At 60.8% G+C, this 8,545-nt stretch overlaps 1 long non-coding RNA gene across 4 annotated transcripts in view; it reads left to right on the plus strand.

The window, feature by feature from the left end:
* Window positions 1–208: 208 nt before the first annotated feature.
* Window positions 209–8,545, plus strand: part of LOC135273211 (uncharacterized) — a 110,302-nt gene continuing 101,965 nt past the window's right edge. For all 4 annotated transcript variants that reach the window (XR_010341021.1, XR_010341019.1, XR_010341020.1 and 1 more), the window contains exon 1: window positions 209–291. This is a non-coding gene — a long non-coding RNA (uncharacterized LOC135273211). The remainder of the gene's footprint in view (window positions 292–8,545) is intronic.

Below are 8,545 nucleotides of genomic sequence, written 5' to 3' on the forward strand. Positions count from 1 at the left end.
TGGTTTGGAACTCCTGACCTCAGGCGACCCGCCCGCATCTGCCTCTGCCTCTGCCTCTGCCTACTAGAGTGCAGGGGTGACGGGCGTGGGCCGCTAGGCCCCGGCCTGCTTTTTCTTTTGTCACTAGAAAAGAAAATAGTGCGGGCCCTCTCGTGATCACGGTATAAACCCTTCTATACTGTGGAATACGGCGCGCGTGTGCGTGCGTGCGTGCGTGCGTACGTAGGTGCGTGTGTTTCTGTGTGTATTGCCGAGTCATGGTGCTTCCTTCCCCCGCAGGGGCTCCGCTCGGTTAGTTGTGGGGATAATGCCTGGGAGGGTGCCGGGCTGACACTTGCATATGTTGTCTTCGGGCGTCACCTAGCGGTCACGGTTCTTGAAGGTCTAGGCGGCATACGGGACGCTCTGGCCGCCCGCCCGCAGTCAGGAGCGATTGTGGCTTCTCTCCGCTACCCGCCGCCCCGCCCACGCCCCGAGCTCACCCGCCCCCGCCCCGCCCCGCCCCCACCTTGGTCCGTCCGTCCGTCCGTCCGTCCCCCTCACTCCCTCGTTGCCCAGAAGACCCCTGGAGACCCTGGCTGGGCCCGATTGTTCTTCTCTTTGATCCGTTGTTTCCCTTTCTCTCTTCGTGTCTTTTTTTTTTTTTTTTTTTTTTTTGAGACGGAGTTTCGCTCTTGATACCCAGGCTGGAGCGCAATGGCGCTGTCTCGGCTCACCGCAACCTCCGCCTCCTGGGTTCAGGCAATTCTCCTGCCTCAGCCTCCTGAGTAGCTGGGATTACAGTCACGCGCCACCGTGCCCAGCTAATTTTTTGTATTAGTAGAGACGGGGTTTCACCATGTTGACCAGGATGGTCTCGATCTCTTGACCTCGTGATCCACCCGCCTCGGCCTCCCAAAGTGCTGGGATTACAGGCTTGAGCCACCGCGCCCGGCCTCTTCGTGTCTTTTTAACCCATATGGACTCTGCTGCCTGGGTTTTATGGATGACAGCTCCACTTTAGGCCTTGCCGTTAGTGGGGACTTTCCTGATTCTCCTCAGTTGTAGTGAAAGCAGGTAGATGTCAAGAGCGTGCAAGTAAATGGCATTTCCCAGAAGTCATCGAATGGGTGTGGAGGAAGAAACATGCGGTGCCCCCCTTTCAAGGCAGCGATGCCAGCAATAATGAATTAGGTGTCATTGCTGGAGTCGGCTTGTTTCCTGAGTTGCCCTCCGTGCCCACCCCCACCCCAGGCTTGAAAACATTCTAGAATAACCCACTGTGCCTCCGTCCCTTCCCCTTCCTCTTTCTGTCCCCTTCTGCTTGCTCCCCTCGGTTTCTCTCGTTCCAGTCAGGCATATCCTCTCCACTCCACCCCCACCCCCACTCCTTAGGTAAATTCAACCACCCTGGCCTGGGCCCTCATAGTCATTTTTTTTTTTTCATTTTTAAGATAGAGTCTCGCTCTGTCGCCCAGGCTAGAATGCAGCGGTGTGATCTCTGCTCACTGCAACGTCTGCCTCCCGGATTCAAGCAATTCTCCTGCCTCAGCCTTCTGAGTGGCTGGGGTTACAGGCATGCGCCACCACGCCTGGAGAACTTTTTCCTTTTCTTTATACGTTAAAATTAAAGAAGTTTTTTTGTGTTTTTAGTAGAGACGGGGTTTCACCATGTTGGCCAGCCTGGTCTTGAACGCCTGACCTCAGGTGGTCCACCCGCCTCAGCCCCCCAGAGTGCTGGGATGACAGGCTTGAGCCTCCGCGTCCGGCTCATAGTCACTTTTAACGGTTACGTTAAGTGTAAATTTTTATTTTCCTGGCCAACATATTAGTAAGGTGGAAGGTGTGTCGTAGCCCCTACCTGGGCCTTACTATGCTTTTAGAGGATTAAAAAACAAGAAAATAGGCCGGGCGCGGTGGCTCAAGCCTGTAATCCCAGCACTTTGGGAGGCCGAGGCGGGTGGATCACGAGGTCGAGAGATCGAGACCATCCTGGTCAACATGGTGAAACCCCGTCTCTACTAATACAAAAAAATTAGCTGGGCACGGTGGCGCGTGCCTGTAATCCCAGCTACTCAGGAGGCTGAGGCAGGAGAATTGCCTGAACCCAGGAGGCGGAGGTTGCAGTGAGCCGAGATCGCGCCATTGCACTCCAGCCTGGGTAACAAGAGCGAGACTCCGTCTCAAAAAAAACAAACAAAAAAAAAAACAAGAAAAGATCTTTCTATCCTTTCTCCTTTTGTTTCTGTCTTCCTAATTTCCTTTTCCAGCTCTTTCTTTCTTTCTTTGTTTCTTTCGTGGTTTCTGTGTTTCCTTGTATTTTGTCTTTTTTTGCGACAGAGTCTCACTCTGTCACCCAGTTCTGTGTTTCTTTCGTGGTTTCTGTGTTTCTTTCGTTGTTCCTGTGTTTCTTTCGTGGTTTCTGTGTTTCTTTTGTTGTTCCTGTGTTTCTTTCGTTGTTTCTGTGTTTCCCTTTTTTTTTTTTTGAGACAGAGTGCCACTCTCTCACCCAGTTCTGGTTCTTTCGTTCTTTCTGTGTTTCTTTCGTTGTTTCTGTGTTTGCTTTCCTTTATTTTCTTTTTGCGAGACAGTCTCACTCTGTCACTCGGTTCTGTGTTTCTTTCGCTGTTCCTGTGTTTGTTTGTTTGTTTGTTTCTTTCTTTCTTTCTTTCTTTCTTTCTTTCTTTCTTTCTTTCTTTCTTCTTCTTTCTTTCGAGACAGAGTCTCACTCTGTCACCCAGTTCTGTGTTTCTTTCGTTGTTCCTGTGTTTCCTTTTTTTTTTTTTTTTTTTCTCCTTTTTTTTTTTTGAGACAGAGTCTCACTCTGTCACCCAGGCTGGAGTGCAATGGCGCGATCTCGGCTCGCTGCAACCTCCGCCTCCCGGGTTCAGGCGATTCTCCTGCCTCAGCCTCCTGAGTAGCTGGCATTACAGGCAAGCGCCACCATGCCCAGCTAATTTTTTGTATTTTTAGTGTAGACGGGGTTTCACCATGTTGACCAGGATGGTCTCGATCTCTTGACCTCGTGATCCACCCGCCTCGGCCTCCCAAAGTGCTGGGATTACAGGCGTGAGCCACCGCGCCCGGCCTAGTTCTGTGTTTCTTTTGTTGTTTCTGTGTTTCTTTCGTTGTTCCTGTCTTTCTTTCTTTCGTTGTTCCTGTCTGTCTGTCTGTCTGTCTGTCTGTCTTTCTTTCTTTCTTTCTTTCTTTCTTTCTTTCTTTCTTTCTTTTTCTTTCTTTCTTTCTTTCGAGACAGAGTCTCACTCTGTCACCCAGTTCTGTGTTTCTTTCGTTGTTCCTGTGTTTCCTTTTTTTTTTTTTTGTAGCTGGGATTACAGGCGCGTGCCACCGCGCCCAGCTAATGTTTGTTTTTTTAGCAGAGACGGGGTTTCAACATTTTGGCCAGGCTGGTCTCGAACTCCTGACCTTGTGATCCACCCGCCTCGGCCTCCCAAAGTGCTGGGATTACAGGCATGAGCCACCGTGCCCGGCCTCTGCGTTTCTTTGTCTCTCTTTCTCTCTCTCTCTCTCTCTCTCTCTCTCTCTCTCTCTCTCTCTCTCTCTCTCTCTCTCTCTCGCTGTTTCTTTCTCTCTGTCTCTCTGTCTCTCTGTCTTTCTTTCTAGACGGAGCCTTGCTGTGTCGCCAGGCCAGATAGTGTTTAGTACCGAATTTTATTTTCTCCATTTTCTGTCTTTTTCTTCCTTCCTTCCTTTCTTTCTTTCCTCCTCCTCCTCCTCCTCCTCCTCCTCCTCCTCCTCCTCCTCCTCCTCCTCCTCCTTCTTCTTCCCCTTCTTCTTCTTTTTTAATTTTCACCTTGATGCAGGTGGGCGAACGCTGAAAAAGGCATTAGCCTCTTCTTTCTTTCTTTCTTTCTTTTTCTTTCTTTCTTTCTTTCTTTCTTTCTTTCTTTCTTTCTTTCTTTCTTTTTCTTTCCCTCCTTCCTCCCTCCCTTCTGTCCTTTTATCTGTTCCTTTCCTTTATTCTTTCTTTCTTTCTTTGTCTTTTATACTTTCTTTTTTCCTCTCTTTCGCCCTTCTTTCCGTCATCTCTTTCCTCATTCTTTCTCTTTTTCATCTTTCTTCATTTTCCACCTTTCATCATATACCTTCTCCAGATTTTTTAAATTCTGTCTGTTTTCTCCATCTCCTTCCTCCCCGCTCCCTGCTTGCTTTCTTCCCTCCCTCCTTCCTCCATCTCTCTTTTTTCTATCCCCTCCCTCCCTCCCTCCCTCCCTCCCTCCCTCCCTCCCATCCCCCACCCCGTGTGGATTGTGAACGTGTCCTCATTCGGCGTCTCTCTGTCACCTGAACGACTCGCGCCCGAGTCCTGTGTGTTCTTTCTCCCTCCGAGATGCATCTCCAAACACCCACACGTCATGGGCTTGTCTTTTGACTCTGTCTCGGTCTACGCAGATACACGTTTGGAGGAGCGTTTCTGTGGGGTTGGGGTGGAGGGGCTGTGTTTTCGGCCTCGGGAAGACTTTCTCGACTCACGGTTTCGGTTTTGCGGTCCGCCGGCCGCCCTGCCATCCGGATGTGTCTCGGTGACAGGTTTGGGATGGTGACATGTCGCCGGTTTTCGGGCTCCATCTGGTGGCCGCTTTTATATGGTTCTCCTGGCTTCCAGAGCTCCGGTGGCAGCTGCTGAGCGAGGGGAGCGTCCCTGCTGTGAGCTAGGCAGAGCTCCGGAAAGCCTGCGGCTGTCAGCGGGGCTGTCCCTGTGGCGCCAGAGCTCTGGCGAGTCACTTGTGAGTCAGAGCACGGGCGTGCAGGGCTATATAGGGGCAGGCTGTCGCCGAGTTTCCAGGCCCGAGCGAGGTGTGCGGGCTGCCGGGGCTGGTCGACCAGCACGCCGTAGCTCCCGAGGCCCGACCCGCGACCCGCGGGGACCCTCCGGGCATGGCGCGGGTGGCCGGGGACGCCCCTCCCCGGCCCTGTCGCGGGCCTGTGCGGGCCCTGGCCGCCTGAGGCACCCGCCGAATCTCTTTTCCAAGTTCTCGTGGGGAGTCGGTGGCCGTCCTGCGCCGTCCTCCCGGGGTGCCGTACCCGGCTGCGGTCCCTCTGCTGTGATACTTTTCTTCCAAGTCCGCGTTCGTAGTCGGAGAGTGGTCCCTGAGAGCGCCTTCGGTCCCTCGTGTGTCCCTCGCGTGTGAGGGGACGGCCGAATGGGTCTCGCTCTGGAGGCACGGGTCGGCCCCTGCGTGGCACCGGTGGCCCGGAGGGCGTCCCTGGTCTTGGGGGTCGACGAGACGGCCCTGGGTGCTCCGTGTGTGGCTGCGATGGTGGCCTTTTTGGGGACAGATGTCCGTGTCGTGCGTTTCTGAGTCGGTGGTGTGGCCGGTGACTCGACCCCCTGCCCCCCAGGGTGGGTATATCTTTCACGCTGAGTTTGAATTTTGGGCCACCGGGTTGTTGCTGACACGCTGTCCTCTGGCGACTTGTCGCTGGAGAGGTCGGGCCTCTGGATGCGTGGGGGTTTATCTGGTCTGGCGGTGACCTGGCTAGCCGGCCCTGCTCTGGCTTGAGCCGCCGGCTGGGGCCCGTGTGCCTTGCCTCTCACGCATCCGTCTGAGTGTCCCGGCTCCCCGGTGCCGCCCTGGGTGGGCCCGGGTCTCCTCTGACCCACCCGGGTGTGGTGGGGAGAGGCCGATGCGGGTGGGGGGCTCCCTTCCGCCTGCGCGTGCGCTCCCCGCTGCGGGCACCTGGGGCGGTCGTGACAACCCCGCTCCGTTGGCTCCGTGCCGTGCGTGTCAGGCGTCCTCCGCTCCCTTGGGGTTGTCCGCCGTCCCTTCCCTCAGAGCGGGGCTGGCCGACCGCGGGCTGTGGTCGGCTCGGTGGTTTGGTGAGGCTGGTGAGGTCCCGTTGCTCCGCTCTGGGTCTTGTTCCGATCGATGTGGTGACGTCATGCTCTCCCGGGCTGCGACCGTTCCGCGGTGGGCGAGGGACGGACCTTCATGGTGAATGGCTCCGCTCTTCTCACCCCACCCGCGGGGGGGCCCCGTGTCTCTCCTCTCCCTGCATGTGTGGGGCTGGTGGTGGGAGGCATTAGGGGTACGGAATCCGGCCCGACCTCGCCGTGCTTCTCCTGTCGTCTGCCTGGCGGGGGCGGCGGGGTCCTCTGACACGGCAGGCATCCCTCGCTCTCGCCTCCTGTGGGTGTTGCCTTGCGGGCGCGGCCCCCCTCCGCGGCGGTGGGGGGCTGTCCCGCCGGCCCGTCGTCCTGCCCTTGCCGGGGTGGTGCGAGCGTTGGCTCCGCTCAGGCCTTTGCGGTGCTCCTGGAGCGCTCCGGGTTGTCACTCAGGTGCCCGAGGCCGAGTGGTGGTGGTGTTCCCGCCCCTGGGGCCCCCTCCTCCGGCTGCTGCCACGGGGGGTCTGCGTGTGGGTCCTGAGGAGGAGCTCAGCTCATTGGAGGGGGTGTGGTCGAGCGAGGTGCGCCTCTCCCGCGTGGGGTAAGGGGTGCCGCAGGTTTTCCTTCTCCTGCTGCCGTAGACCACGGCCCCCCCTCCCTTCCCCAGGTGTCCCTGAGCGCCTCCGTGGCTGGCCCGGTGAGGGGGCGACCGGTGGGTTGGGGGAGCGTGACCCGCCCTCGGTGAGAAAGCCTTCTCTAGCGATCTGAGAGGTTGTGCCTTGGGGTGTACCGGATTCCCCCGGCTCGCCGCCTCTCTCTGCGTTGTGGTAGCGCTGCCGTCAGCGATTGGATTCGCTCACGTGTAGGCAGAGTTCCCTCTTCTCGGTGATGGGAGAGAGAGGGGTCCGCCGGTCCCCGCGGTGGGGACCGAGCGCCGCTCGATGCCTACTGTGGCCCGCGCCTCCCCCCTCTGAGTCGGGGGAGGGTCCCGCTGGGCCTGGCCCGGTGTCCTGGCCGTTGGGGGCGTCGTAGCTTGAACGCTGGGTGCGCGTGGCGTGTCCAGTCTGGCGTGTGAGCCGGCTCTCTGTCCGCTCCCGTGCCGTGCCGAGCCGTGGCCGGTGCCGATGGCCGCGCTGTGTGCGGGGCAACGGGTCGGGCCGCCTGGGCCTGGGAAACCGTCCCCCACGGTGGGGCGTGCCGGTCTCCCGGAGCGGGACCGGGTCGGGGATGGACGAGATTCTGGGCACGTTGCCCCGGTGTCGGGCTGGTCGCTTTTGGGGCCCCCGGTGGGTGGGGTCTGGGTCCCGTGAGGGGGCTCCGCGGTGGTGCCAAGGGGCTGGCCGGCGTCCTGGGTGGGGCGGGCCGTGGGACCGCCCTCGTGTCTGTGGCGGTGGGATCCCGCGGTCGTGCTTTCCCAGTGGCCCGACCGCACCCCGAGGTTTCTGCCCGAGCCCTCGGCGGGCTCCCGTGCCCCTGCCCTCGTTGGGCCCTGGCCCTGCGTGTGCGCCTCCTCCCCGCCGCCGGCTGCCGATCCTTTCTCTCCGAGCGTCTCTCCGGCTGTGCTGGTGCCGGCCCCGTCTGGGACCCGAGCCGTCTCTGCCTTGTGGGGCGTCACCCCCGGCCGCCGTCGGCCGGTGTCCGCGTCCCCCGGGTGTGTGCCTTGGCTTCGGGGCCCGGTGGTCGGCTCCACGTGGCTCTGGTGTGGACGTCGGAGCGGTCGGGTCGGCTTGCCGCGTGCGCGGGAAGTGGTTTCCGGGGCGCCGGCTGCGACTGCGGGTGGCGGTGGGGGGAGCCCCGAGCTCCCGCGAGGTGTGCGGTGATCGCTGAAGGCCAGGTGGCCGCTCCGGATTCCGCGCGGGACCGCCCTTGTGCTTGGGAGGCCACTGGCGGTGAGACCCCGTGTGTGTCACGGCTGCGGTCGGCTGTGCACGAGGCTTCTCTCCGGATCCTCGCGGTGGCCCGCCGCCTCCTCCCCCGCTCGCTGCCTTCCCCGGTCGCCTCGGCCTTGCCCGGGGTCTCGTCTCCTCCCGAGCCCGCTCTTCCGCTCCGCGTCCGCGCGCCCCAGGTGTGTGCCTCGCTTCCCGGGCCCGCGGCGGCCCCTCCCCGAGGCGTCTCGGGTGTCGATGTCTGGGGGTAGTGGCGGCGTGTCCTTCCCCCCGCGTGGCGGGCCCTGTTCGGCGCGTGCGTGCGCCCGAGCGCACCCCGGTGGTCTCTCCCGGCCAGGCGTCGTGTGTGAGGTCGGCCTCTGCTGTGCCGGCTGCCCGCCCGCCCCCCGGGTCGGGGGGTGGGGCCCGGGCCGGGGCCTCGGTCCCGGTCTCGGTCCTCCGTCCCGGGCGGGTGGGCGCGCCGGACGGCTTCCGTCGCCTCCTGGCCGTCGCGGGGGTTGGGGGCGGTGCCGGTCACCCACCCCCTCTCCTCCTGCGCCTGCGCCCGCCGGTGGGCCTCGGAGTCCGGCCTCGGCCGGGACCCGGACCTTGACCGGGCGGGCGCGTGGGTGCTGCGGCCGCACGGCGTGACTGTCTCCCGGGTCGGGCACCACGGGGTGCCTCCCGCTCGCCGCCCGAACCCCGGGGCCCCGCCCCGTGGGGTGTGGAGCGCCGCGCCGCCTCTCCCCCCGTCACCGCGCCTCGACGTCTGACGCGCGCGTGGCCGCCGACCCCGCCTGGCTGCTCGGCGCGGGTCGGGCGTTCTGCCGTCCCCCGCGCACGCGGCAGCGGA

The sequence above is a fragment of the Aotus nancymaae genome, unplaced genomic scaffold, assembly GCF_030222135.1.
Source record: "Aotus nancymaae isolate 86718 unplaced genomic scaffold, 86718_ANA_hifiasm-v0.15.2.pri h1tg000466l, whole genome shotgun sequence".
In the NCBI taxonomy this organism is placed as follows: Eukaryota; Metazoa; Chordata; class Mammalia; order Primates; family Aotidae; genus Aotus; species Aotus nancymaae.